Source organism: Scomber japonicus, chromosome 14, assembly GCF_027409825.1.
Source record: "Scomber japonicus isolate fScoJap1 chromosome 14, fScoJap1.pri, whole genome shotgun sequence".
Taxonomy (NCBI): domain Eukaryota; kingdom Metazoa; phylum Chordata; class Actinopteri; order Scombriformes; family Scombridae; genus Scomber; species Scomber japonicus.
The window spans coordinates 19,172,328-19,186,794 of record NC_070591.1 but is presented as its reverse complement, the minus strand read 5'-3'; positions in this window follow the sequence as shown (position 1 = coordinate 19,186,794).

Sequence of the window (14,467 nt, the reverse complement as noted above, 5' to 3'; positions counted from 1 at the left end):
GCACAGAATGGCCAGTACTAACAAAAAAAATGTACAGGGTGTCCACAAAGTCTCTTTACAATTTAAAAAAATCATTACAAAAGCAATTGATGAGATATGTTAATCAGATTTGTTCTATGTACTCAGTGGTTATCAAAGTTTTTAATCACATTGCATTTGTGTATCGTGTATCGAACAAAGATACGGGACATCACAACCTGAAGCAAAAGATCACTGATACCATTTCCACCATTGATGAGGCTTTGCTACAGCAAACATGGCAACAAATCGAGTACTGTCTCGATGTGCTTTGTGCAACTAATGGTGCCCATATAGAGGTTTATTAAATGATTACATTTCCATAGATTTGTCTATTCATTTGCCTTTGTAATAAATGTGTTAAATTGTAACGAGACTTCATTGACACCCTGTATATTGCAGCAAAAGGCCTTTTTTTGTGAACTGAATGGTCTTTGCCAGTGAGTGGCAAGGACGATCTTCTCTTTGTCAAACTCCCTCCTAAATCTCACGTCACATCAGAGCAAGGTTGATTAACACCTGCTTTCAATTAACTGACTTTCTCATCAAGCTCTGGTTGGAAATAGAAAAATAAAAGCATCACGCCTCGTCACGTCGAAGATGTTCCTGAATTAGAAAGCTATTAAATCAGAGAAGCAGACGCACGGCGTTGCGAGGGGTGTCGTTTATCTTCATTTGAGCGGGCCCTCCATGATCATCTCCACAGGGGCGGCTAATTGAAAAAGGGCTTCAGAAATGCGATTGTTAGCAGCGATAATAATTTATTACTCTCAGCTTGTGGAGTCCTGGGAGTCATTTGTATTCATTAGTGTAAATTCAAATTATGTTTGCGATTAAAATGTGACTTTGACAGGCAGAGGGGCCTCAGACAGGGACAGGCGCTGATGAGACCTTTGCTCCGGGTCACTGCCTCCCACATTCACCTCTTACTAAGTAATCGGCAGAGGAGCGTTCACTACCCTACCACCATCAATCTGTGTCTGATTCAAGTTGAGACGTTAGCTTTGATGGCCTTTACAAAGGCACGTGTGTATGTTCTGAGCACACTCGGTAAGCAAATTAACCTACCTTCTGAAAGACACTGATCAGATTCAGGACAAGACACTAAGGATTAATTCTTCTCTTTTCTGCTTTATTTAGCCAGTAGTCACTGTTATCAGGTTATTATTTGTCATGCCTAAATGTCAGGCAGTGATTTCTTTGACATCCAAGAGGAGATGGCAGTTAAGTAGGTCAGTGTCATTGTGATGAACATCAACCATGGCGGGTCACTGACTGGGCTGCTCCTCCACTTGCCCGCCTGTCACAAACCACTGAGCCAGAGGAGGCAAAGGAGCTGAGTGCTCCTTTATTGAAGCCCTGTAAATTACTCCAATACAGGCTGTCACAGCGTAAACTGAGGAACTTTATCAGATGTATGCTGCCAAAGGTCATATTTTATTGACCTGACAGGTCTCTGGCAGGGGCCTGCTGGAAAGGGTGACAGCGGCTGATGGTTAGAGGCTGTTTGTGTTGGATATGAAAATGTCAAATAAGGCAGTTTGGAGAAAAGAACTGCTTAAATGTTAAGCTTTTTTTCTCTCCTGTTTTATGAACTAAATCCACATGCAAATTTCCTTCAATGGCAAAAGTCTGGTCTCCCTCTCCAGATTGACACTTTGCATTGTCCCGATTTCATACAAATAAACCTATAATAACTTATAAACATTTTAATAACTTGCTATTTTAGATATAAAATATATTTATAGACATTTATTGCTGGACAATTATTATTTCAGTTGGTGGCGATGCCAGTAGATGAAGCTACAAGGCCTCACTGTCATTACATGACAATGCATTTTCTTTGACCCCCCTGACTTTCAAATCTTTCAAATTTCAAGGTCAAAAAAAAGCTATGGGTCTGCAACCTATGGCACACAGGCAAGGCCATTAATATGGGCATGTGTAGCTATTCAATATTTTTAATGTAGTTTAAAAATAATATATAAAAGCCTAGTGGTGAACTATGCAATTTGATTTCAGACCCTTCTTATCTGCCAATGACTGCAGCATTACAGTGGTGGTGAAAACGTAGGATAGCTAGCTAGCCCCTATTTGCTTTATTTCAATAACAATTAATGTTGGCAGAAGCAACAAAAAAAAGCAGGCAGTCAAAGCATTGCTTCTTTCATCCGTCTCGGACAAATGCTTTTAGATTTATTTCACAAAAGGACGGAGCTGTGTGCACTCCATACTGTAAAGGTCCTGTGTTGAACTTCATGTGTAAAGCATCATTTTTAAATGAGGCACAAGAAAAACAAGAAAAGATAAGTCTAATGAAGCTGAATCAATCAAGAGGCATGTGTCCAACTGAGAGTCTCCAAATATGGACAAGGGATCACACAGCTCAGTAAAGAAAAGCAGAGACAAAGGTCACATTAAACTGGTCAAATTAAATTAATTTTCATACATTTGCACAAATGAGAGTGTGCATGTGTGCATGCAAGCGTGTGTGCGTGTGGCCTGTCACAGGGTACTTCTGGTAAAAAATTGCAGACTTTGCACCAGTTAATTGGCTAGTCCAATTGGGGACAAAAAGCTGTGTCCCTAATTAGGAAAAGGCATATTTTTGGGTCAGTGGTTAAGGTTAGGATTAGGTTTATAGTAGGGTGCAGGTTAGAGTTAGGCAAGTAGGTTAGTGTTAGGGCGTGTGTGTGTGTGTGTGTGTGTGTGTGTGTGTACAGAGTGCAGCTCATTTGGCATGCTGAAACTAGATGGGGGGACAAGCAGCAGCAGTAAATAAATGAAAAGGTAAATGCTCATGAAAATGAACTGGCACTCGGGTCTGGGATACTTTTTTTTAGGCATGGCACATCTAAAAGGTTGACCCTGCTATACAAGGTCCAAAGATCTACCTACAGCTGCAACGACTCACTGTGATTCACTCTTAAACATCCTCCTGCAACACGGGGCCAACAGAGGGGCGTCCATTCCCCTCCTGAAGCTTGGCGGCATGAAAACAGATTTCCCCTCTCAATTACGCATGAATCACACACTTTAAAACGTCATACCTTTCTATGCAAACATGGGAAACATGCAAACACACACAAGTGTGTACCTGTGGAAAATCCCAGAGTTTCCTTCTGACCCTGGTCCACACTTGACACGGCGACAGGAGCACCAGCTTACTTCAATAGAGCTTTTCTCTTAGGTGGAGGGAAACCTCATACACACATATGCAGATACACACAACGCACACGGGCACACACTCACACACTCACAGGGCAACCCCTTCACATACTCCCACGCTCCAGGCCTCTGTAAATGTCAGACCGTGGGAGAGAGGGTTTATCTTGGAGCGGTATGGTATTTTTACACCTTTCATTACTCTCTTTCTCTCTCTCTCTCTCTCTCTCTCTCTCTCTCTCTCTCTCTCTCTCTCTCTCTCTCTCTCTCTCTCTCTCTCACACACACACACACACACACACACCACACACTGAATCTTCGAACGCTGCCCGCCCCAATGAAAGGCAAATCTTGGCTTCGGTGTTCTATTTTATTGTGCGTAACACCAAATTATCAAAACACTAGAACATTTATGCTCTGAAACATCCTTTCATACACAAAGTTTGACCACATTTCAAGATCTGAGCCAGTGTCTACAAGAGTAAATGATCAGTAACACTACTTGAAACTCTTGGGGGTGTAAAGAACTTAATGTCATTGTCACTGTTGTTCCACATTTTTATGTTTCTCATCCCTTATCAGTGTCTGTACAGCTTTTATCTGCTTGCACCATAAGCGAGCTCCCGCAGGGACTTACTGACTTCCTCTGTTCTATACAAACAGCTTATCTGGATGCAGTCCTGTACTCTGTGAATAGATGGCCTTTCCTTCTCTGAAAGGTAATATTTTCCTTATCTGGACTCGTCTGGACTTGGAAAACATTATGAAAAGTAACTACAATTCATAACACGCTATCTCTGGACAGGCTCATGGTTATAGTATGATATAGCCTTATATATATATATATATATATATATATATATATATATATATATATATATATATAGCCTTTTAAAAATGCATATAGAGGCTACAGCCTCAACAATCATAAACTTTCCAAATGCCATTAAATTTGCAAGAATAGCTAATAAAAGTTCCCCAATAGCACTAGTGTTACTCAGTGTGTATTTTATCTCAATAGTTTTTGGGAAACATGAGCTCAGATTTTGAAAATACCATAACAGCAATCCTTGTGAGAGCTTGAGCAATTAAACAACCTGACTCTCATACCACACATTGTGTAACATCTACTTTGTCTACTGATTTAGATGCTAAGCAGCAACATGTGCCAGTGCACAGGCAGCTGTTGTTTGTTTCTTTAACATCTCCAAAATGGCTGCAGGAACAACAGTGGCTGGATGTGATAGGGGTGACGGGGGCCACGACAATGCCTGTCTCCCTCCCCGCTGTTCCACCCAGGAGCCTAAACTACTAATGGCCCCCTAATGTATAAATACCATTCTGTGGACATTAGTCACACTTTCTCCCTTTCTCTGACACACATACACATACAAACATGTATGTGCGCACACACACACACTCAGAGGCTGGCCTATAAGGCATTAGTCACAGTGGCAGCCTTGCCTATGGTTTGATTGCAGATGAGGGCCAAGGCCAGGGGCGGAGGGTCTAAATTCTCTTGCACAAACAATGCATGTCAAAGAGGCCCATCAGAGGCATTCTTTAAGGATGGGACGATGTTGTTTGGAGTACAAAGAGAGGGCAGCAGGACCGTGCCAGAGACTGGTGAAGATAGAGATGTGTATATCGAGAAGCACAGCTCAGTATTGAGATGTGTGTATGTTTTTCACAAGTTTATATGACTGCGTACACATGCAAGCTGTACTGTGATATGTGATCATATGTGTGAGCAGTGTAGGCAATGTTGGATGTAATTATAGAAATTACAAAGCCTGTTTACTTTGGAGCTGTGTTTGCATGCAAATCTGTGTTTCATTTTCTTTTAATTTCTGATTTCTTTTTTTTTTTCCTTTTTTTTGATGCAAGACCTCAAGCAGAGAAGGATAATGGCTTCTCTAATCCCTGGGGATTTGGTGACGGCTAAATATCTTCATTCTCACATGAGGCATTATGGATGCAAATTGCCATTTTGGTGCATGCATTTGAGGACCATGGTGATCATTAATACCTATTTAAGGCATCATTTGTCAGAATTATATAAAGACTGTATGAGAGGTCATTCATCACGCTATATTACGTTAACATCTTGTGTAGAGAAATGTGTGTATTTTAATGCTGTTTTTAATGTGCGTGCGTGTGTGTGTGGGTGTGTGTGTGTGTGTGAGTGTGTGTGTGTGTGTGTGTGTGTGTGTGTGTGTGTGTGAATGCATGAGTGTGACCTTACTCTAACTTCCTGACATTTTCCCACACATGTCAAGAAAGCTTCGAGCTGACAGCCAAAAACACTTTGATACATTCATCATCTTCCTCTTTCCACCCACATACATGATCAATCAAATTTCTTTTATAGCCAGTTTGAGCACATATTTCTGGTTGTTGAAAGGGTAGCAGGGGCCCTTTTGGCGGGAAACCTTAAATGACACATTCATGAATGTGCTGTAATCAGCAGTCCCAGAAAAAGTCTTGCATTTTTGGCTGCAACTAACAGATGGTCCTGGGTCAAAAGCTCCTCATTTTGCTGCTAAAGTACAAACCCATATTTCAGTCTATTTAACAATTAGTGAACCTCACAGCATGGAGATCATTATTTGAGAGCATTAATCAGACCCCTGAAATCAACCGTGGCCATGCAACTTCTCCTGAGCCGTGACCACTTTGTGCCTGTGACCTTATAACAGATGTTGTAAAACACATAAGGACTCCTTTATTTACTTTTTTTAGTGTCAGGCTCACAATGCTTTAACCAGCCTACTTTAGAGCGCCGACCTCTTCTGGTGTATGTTGTGCCAGAATCAAATTACAAGCTAAGACAAAACTGAAAATATTAGGGAATATTAATGCCTTGTTTTCATCAAAAAGGCTGTGTATGGTTTGGTGTGTTTGTATTCATGTAGGCTGTTATGCGACTGAGCAGGAATGTGTGTGTGTATTAAAATAACAGTATTTCTCTTAAGTGGCTGGAAACTCTAACGAGCTAGCAGCATTTGGAGGGGGGATTCCATGAGAAAACACCTCACCAGGGCTTTCCTTGACCTTCATTTCCTCCGTCCGCACAGTCACTCGCACATGTACATGCTAATAGACAGTGACATGCACACATGCAGAGAGAGTGAGGCATGCTAATTTCTGCTTCTCTTGGACAAAGATAAAAACCATGCATGAAGTCTGCAGGTTGTTTGGATTTATTTGTGTTATTAAGACATCAAATAGCTGGAGCGTAGGAGTGAGGCTGTACCGAGCATCAATATGACTCTGTTTCACCGTTCACCCTCTGAGGACCCCGAGAGAGAGAACCACAACAGACACCTGAAGTGGATTCTTTCAGCTCATACAGTCGCTTTTACTGTAGTGAATCATTGTCTGTATATTAATGTAAAAGACTCCCTTTCTCCTATTTATAACCCCTCCTCCCTCCCATTACATCCATATTTTACTCCTCATTTCATTACTGTCGTTCAGTCTGCGGCCTCCAGCTGATGTGGTTGTAATGTTTAATAACGTTGCAGAATTGCAGGGCAAAGGGGATCAGTGCTCCCCAACACCATGAGCTACATTTTCCACTGATTTAGATGTTTCTGCTGTTTACCAGGTAAAGACCCCAGAGAGAACACAGGCTGGAAACTTAAACGAGGAAGCCCGTTTAACGAGAGAGGGGGGAAAAAAAGCCTTTTGCAATTTGATTTCACATCATGGCAAAACGAGTTGGCCATAAAGAGTGTATGGAAACCACCAGAGGTAGTGGAACACAACTGCTTCTAACCTTGGTAGGAGACAACGATGAGGGTGATTTTCATTCCGAACATGGGATTTTAAATAAACAAAAAGACTGGCATCAGCTGCTCATGACATTCTAAACTTAAATATATTGAGTTTTAAATTCAACATGCCAGCATTAATACTTTCCATCATTTCATTCATCCAGAGAGAAACACTGGCTGATCTTGACTGGCAGGACAAACTGTGTCATGGTATTTTAAATGTCTTTTTTTCTATTTTTGTCCCACTTGAATTGAACAAACATTCTTAAATTTGGCATTTGATGTCACTGGTGCTTTAAAAAAGCAATATTTTTCTCACCTGTGATTTAAATGCATGTAAGAAGGATGTTCGCCAACTAGAAGTGGATGATTATAGCTCTCAAAAGGATTTTACTGATACTTTTGGACTTTTTGCACTGATATTTAATATCTTCAAATGAAATTGTTCACGCCCATAACTCCACCAACTTACAAGGGCTCCTCTGAATTTTTGGCAGTGTGGAAAAACCACTCAAACAACATTTACACCATGGCACACTAAACATCCCCCTGAAAGTGATGATGAACATCTTATAGATGGTTTACAGACACTTTATTGTAACACTGAGCATTGGTTGAATCTTTGAGCTGCACTAATCAATATTTGTATATTAACAAGAGAAAAACACTAGTGTAATGTGGTAGGAGTTGTTGGCAGTGATGAATTCACAGAGAATTATCAGTTTCCTTCAGCTCTATGGTGCGTTTTAGCATCTTTAAGCTCATACAGCCCACAACTTAACTGTTTTGGTTCACTCTCACACTCATCAAACTCATCTCCAGCTGCAGCAAGCAGTTGTGTCCAGTAAAAACAACGCTCTTATAAATAGACTGCACACTATTTGCTCAACACTAAATGGCAGGCAGACAAAGTTAGTGACCAGCTGATAATTGTAGTAGTTCAACTGCTAAGGAGCCAAATATTTCTCTCAGGTGTTCTCCCAGGTCTCTCGGGAGCTAAAATAAGAGTGATCCCTGGATTTACATCCACCAGGAGGCCAGAAACACAAATCTGAATAAATGTTAATGTTGCTGTGTGTCTACAAGGTGTGTAAATAGGCAATTGATTGCCAAGTGATTATTGGCAGAGTCTGATTGGTTCCTTTTCATGTTTATTGTGAATGGTGTGATTTTGATACCAGTTTAACCATGGAATGGAGGGATGAACACACTATTCCTGGTTACCCTGTGACACAGTATAGACACAACTGATGATTGACAATATTAAACTAATATCCTAGAAAGCCACACAACTCAAGATTTTGTGATTGACCAAAGCAGTGATAAGACTGAGGTGGATCATGAAGCTGTCTTCTTTCTCATCTTCAGCATATTGGTTATTGAAGAAATTGACAGCCTGGTGCCCAATTTTTGTATTACAGAGCAAATATACCACTGTATATAGGTCTAACTAAGGCACTGATGAGCTTGAAAAGAAAGACTGTGTTATATAGTTGAGCTTGTGATGGCAAGGCACACCTGTTGGATGTTGCCACCTCCACATCTGATAGCCATTACCATCCAGTTCAAATCTCCACTCCATTACACTATTATATTGTTACCATGACACCACGATACCACCAAAGACGATAACCTCATCAATCTTAGCTGTCTTTGAAAACACACACACACATACACACTGAAGGCAACTGACAGGCCTGTCTCTGCAGCGCTCAGGCCTCCTCCTGCAGGGAGTTTATTATTCTTTCTCTTCTGACATGTTATGTGCTCTTTTATCTTTGAATAATGCATGAAGCCTTTTTGAGACCCACTTGTACATTTGGCACCAACACTCAGTTTGTTTGGCTTTGCTTTTAGATGTCGAGGTGCCCCACACATTATAGAATTCTGTTCAACCTCAAACCGCTGCGCTCCTTCTTTTCCTCCCTTCCTCCCTCCTCAATAATGACACACATAATTTACAGAACTTTCTTGTGTTCTATTCGGCTGACTTTGTGCAGAAGGCCCCGTTTCGGCCCCCCGCTTTTAGCATGTATAACTCTTATTTCTTACAGTAGATCCTACTTAGGAGTGTCCAAGCCTGTAACTGGGATCTTTCCCTCCCTTGTGTATTGTAATGGTGTCGAGGCAATAATGTAAAGTGTTAGCGGCGGGCCGGGTCACTGGCTGCTGTTTTGAGGCCTCTGTGTTCTCTTAGGCCTCTCCTTTCCCAGCTCCTCTCCTCTGAAGCACTGTGGGTGTGTTTAGAGCATGCCCAGCAGGTTGCCCTCAATCACAAAGCCCTCTTCTTCCACAGTCCGAGACTGCCAGCTGGTGAGAGTAGCCAGTGTAAGTGTGTATGTGTGTTTGAGAGAAATAGAAAATGTCTATGCAATTAAAACATTTTTTTTACTTAAAAATACCAAAAAATCTGACTTTATCTTCTCCTCCTGGTGTTGCTGACCTAACCAGAGTGGAAGAGAAAGAAAGGAGCAGACTTGGATCTCAAGGTAGAGTAAATCAACAAGCTGGATTCATTAGACCCAGCACTGCAGGTTTTTTATCTCCTCAGCAGGCAAGCAAGGCTGATAAAGCTCCTCCACTCAGTAGCAACTCCACAGAAAAAAAGAACATAAAACACAAAGAAAGAATGAAGTGCTGGCTTTGGGTTTTCAGGAATCCAAATTAACTGCGGGTCATGTCATGCTAGAGCTACGGTAAAGCGAGAAAACGCAGTGGCTGAACTACGTCACCTTTCTGGAGCGCTGGGCATATCTACCATTCCCATGGGAACTCCATGAAGCCTTTAATGCAGGTTCTCAAGCAGAAGAGCAGAAATAAGATAAAAGACATTTGGGTGTGAAAATGAAGGACACAGTTTGTTAAGGCCAGATGACGTGCTGCAAACCCTCAGGACCTGGCTCAGCTGTATACTTTGAAGGAGACAGTGACAAGTGGTTGATGGGCATCCCACTCCGATCCAATCCGAGACCTCAAACAGCACCAGTGGCCACCAAGAGCGATGTGTCTGTCAGCTGTCATCTTCCTTAAAGTCTTAAGGTTTAAAAAAAAAAAAAAAAAAAAAAGAGTTCACTTCCTTCCTCCCAGGCGTCGTCCAGCAGCCAGGTTTCAAAAGAAAGACATTCTGGTGCTCATCACGCACCCCTATGATTATTCACAATGGTACTGGAATGCTGCAGAGACTGAGAGCTGCTTGAGATGTAGCTGTAGCCAGACTGACAGCAAGAGACACATTAACTGATGCTACAATGTCCAAAAACAATTGGATGACTTCTTTCAGAGCTGTCAAAACTGCTGGTCATGTGCCATGTGGGTTTATAGGGGACGCAAGAGGAAGTAGACCCCAGTCCTCTGGCCTTTCATCAAATATTGCTGCAACACAGCAACCCTCTTCTACGAATTTCTTGCCCTCCATGTTTTCTGTTACTCGCTGTCATTTGAATATAATTACTGAGTGAGTCACCCAAGTTACAAAAAGACGTGTTTTCTCACTTTCATCCAGTGATACCCAGCCCTTCAGATAAATTAAAGTATCTGTCAAGGTTTTGAGATATCTGCCTCTGAGATTTTTTCCTCCAGTGTAATACAATAGAGGTGAATGCAAATGTGTCTTTGAAGAATCTGTGTCTCCATCACTCATCACCCAAGTTTTCATTGAGATTTTTTTGGCAGTAGGAGCATGTTTAAGGGCAGACTATTCTACTTCCAAAGATCATTCCTGTAAAGACATGTCACCATTACATTTTTATTACATTTCTTAAAAACCATGAGCAGCATGAAAAAATTCCATTCACCTCCTCTGTATTAAGATCTAATGGATGGATATTTGAAAACCCTGGCACATACTGTAAATTACAGTGACTTACAAGATACCACTAAAAGTAAGAAACAACATTTTGTTTTCAGTTTGATTGGAATTTGCATCAATAAACCTTTTAAGGATGTGTGTAGTGTGATTTAGAGGGATCTATTGGCAGAAATTGAATATTCATAAGTATTTTTAATAGTGTATAATCACCTGAAAATGTGTTTTGGTTGCCTTAGAATGAGCATTTTATATTAACACAGGGAGCAGGTCCTCTTCCATGGAGCCCACATTGTTTCTACAGTAGCCCAGAATGGACAAACCAAACCCTGGCTCTAGAGGGGGACTATAGCAGTTTTCGCTTTCACAGGAACTGTAGGCTCTCCTACACACTTGGAAGGGGGTTGGTGGGTGAGCAGAGGGGTATTCAGTTGGTTGAAACCTGCAATCTCACCTATATGTCACTAAATCCTTCACACCTGTCCTTTAAATGAATTTAATGCCCAAATAAGCTCTGTTTTATTACACAATGCATTCTGTTATATCAGTAAAAATGAGCAAAATGCCCAAATGTTGTCAGGTTTGCTGCTTACCTCATCTGGAAAATCGTCTGTGTATCATAACCAGACAAACACTTGGAGTTGAGCAGCTTACAAAACTGTAGCCAACACATTTTGGGTCCCACATTCTGTTGAAGTTGGTTGTTGTGGTCGGCCAAACTGTTTTCAAAGACGCTCATGCTGATCTCCGCTATTAGAGCAGACACTTACAGTGCTATTTCAGGAGCAGGCCTCGGGGCCACAATAACAGTGTTTTATTGTTGTGGATGAAGCTTAAAACTAAACAAGCCACTTTTTAGCTTCAGTGAAACTATTTCAGTGCAACACAGAGAGGCTGGTTTAATGAGGTGGATTTGGATGGATAATAATAGGAACGATATGAATTCAGAACTGGCTGAACAATGAAATCATAGCCCTTTTGACTCAAGAGCCATACGGAAGCACTTCAGAGAGGATCCTGCTTGGCTACGGTTTCAGTTTTCATTCCCCAAAACCATGATTATTCTTTTGAATTTCACCCCATCAAAACTGCACTCAGACCTCAAGGCACCACGGCAATCCTCCGGGTCTATGATTTGCATTTCAAGATTTATGTGAACACGTTTGAAGATCTCCAGATCAAATGCAATATTAGAACACTGAACTATTTCTCCCGCTCTTTAAAAAAAAAAAAGGAAATAATTACATAAACATAAACAATCCTAATGATATATTGAGATTTGATGAGAGACACAAAGCAGAACATTGGATTGTTTTTAACTACTGTGCATGCAGCCGGCATTGAGAGGGGGTTGGGAGGTCAAGGGCATTTTCAGCCACAACTTCACACTTGCAAGCACTTGAAGGATGGTTTTATTTCCTGTTTATACATTAAATGGATCCACTTTGGCCCATGACCCCAATTTCTGCAAAGGTGATTATTTGGAAAAAGGCTAAATGGCCACATTTACGATTGCCACTGACAAATACTAATGGTGTTAGTCACTGAGAGGTACATTAACATTATTGATGTGTTTGGACCATGAGGAAAAATTAGTTCTTTAATTAGTTTGTTGAACGTAGAATCTCCGTCCACAGCAAAACATGGCATCAGTTGCTGCTGGTGACTAAAGTCTGTTCTTTTGAGACGGAAAGTGAGTTATTGGCCTTTCTCCTGTTTGTCTTTGCCTGTCCAGGTTTGTATTGGCAATGTGGTGACTGAAGAGAAACACAATCAGGCCCTGAGTGCTGCTCTGTGCCCGTCTTTCATCCATCACTTAAAGGGCTTTCTGAGTTCCTACAAGCAATTAATGCTACTGAGCTCCAGCGCTGGGTGCTACTGCTCAGTGTAAGTGCTGCCTTGAGGCACAGACCAGAGAGGTCACAAAGCACTTCCTATAACGTAACCCGTATAGTGGAAACAACAGGCAGGCTTCAAAGCGGTGTCAAAGCAAGATAAAACTTGCTTATTAAGTTCATAAACGCTCCTAGAGCAATTTACTCTTCATGGCGTGTTCCATTTAGCTCATGACTGCACTAAAGTCTCCTTCATACAGCTGAGAAATGTCTTGTGTCCTCAGCAGAGGTGAGGAGTAGTTCAGCCAGAGATTTTCTGCATTTATGGCAAATCCTTCTTTATCTTTTTAAAACAGACAATCTTAGAAAGGTATTTTGACCACAAACATGTTGCCCAGCAGATCAACCAAAGGCTTGCACTGTGTATCCTGTCTGAAAAAGGTAGACTTTACACATTTTTTCTTGCTATAAAGTCCCTCTTTTCACCAAGTGTGATGATGGAGATAGGCAGAGTACAGCAGAGTAGCAAGGCCAAGCATAGTGTTTTCCTTGGCCCCAGTCAGCATGGGTAACATGGGAGAAAAGTATGCTCTAAGGATATAGCATGACATGTTGTACTTTACTTTGTGTCAAACATGTTTTTAAGCCAAAATCAGACGGAAAACAACTTACATCTGTTTCTCAGGAGTTGCATTTGACTCCAAAAATGGGCTGATGGGGTATTTGGTGGACACAGACACACACAGATGCAATAGCACATACACACAGACATACACATTATTCTTCCAAACACTTTTACTCAATCACGTTACATGTTTCGTGAAAGGTTTTCACGCCTACTGCCTTCTAAGAACATCAAACTAACATAATTACTTCCACTGGGTTTTGACAACTGCATTTCAGAGACTTTTTCTATATTAGCAAAAAGGCTGAAGATAAAGTAAAAAGATAATACAGGACAAGCATGTAAAGGCCAGACCCAGCATCTATTAACCAGGCATCTCATCACCTCGTGGCTCCAGAGCTCCAGTGTGGTGTGGCTCTGTGCCATGGGGCTATAAAGAGAGATGAGATAATCTGGCAATGGTGGAGGTCCACTGTGGAGAGTGTATTGTCTGTGGTGAAGCTAATAAAGTCCAGCCATGCTGTCTGATCCTTGATCCTTGGCCCAGGTCCAGACCAGGCATACTGCTCTTGTCTTTCCACTTATCGTCTCCTCTCTGCCCCCTCCAAACTGTGACAGGAGGGCTTCCAGGAGCTTCTTTGATCAGTGTCTGCCTGTCATTCAGCATTAGTCACCCCAGAAGAGGGGAGTCCTCTCTGGGCTCGGGATGGACCAGGGAAGCGGTGGATCCTGAATGGAAGGGCCCATGGATGCAGAACAATCAGCTCTGTGTGGTACAGCAGGCGTCTGGGTGTGAGCAGACATACTCTGGTGTGTGCCACATGTCTCACCCCTGACACTGTCACGACCCAATCTGCACTCTCCTTACAGCTTCATCTCCTATGCAGGCCCGCGACTCTATTAAAAAGGACATGTTGATGAGATCATAAGCTACTGCTGACACTTCCACACACTCATTTAACGATTATTTAATTGATATTTAATGAGTTTTCCATGGCAAACCTCCTAAAAATAGTGAAGGCATTATGGAATACTCATTGCATCCAGAGGTTAAAATGTACAGGTTTGCAGAGTTTCAATTCCAGCAAATTAACTTATTTCCTATTTTATGAGAATCACTGTACTAACAACTTTTTGCTCCAGGCTGCCAATCCTGACATCAGACATCTATCATCTGTCCCTACCTCATGTCTGAGGTGGAGGGGTGTGCAGGAGAGGGAGTGTGCATTAGTTTGAGACT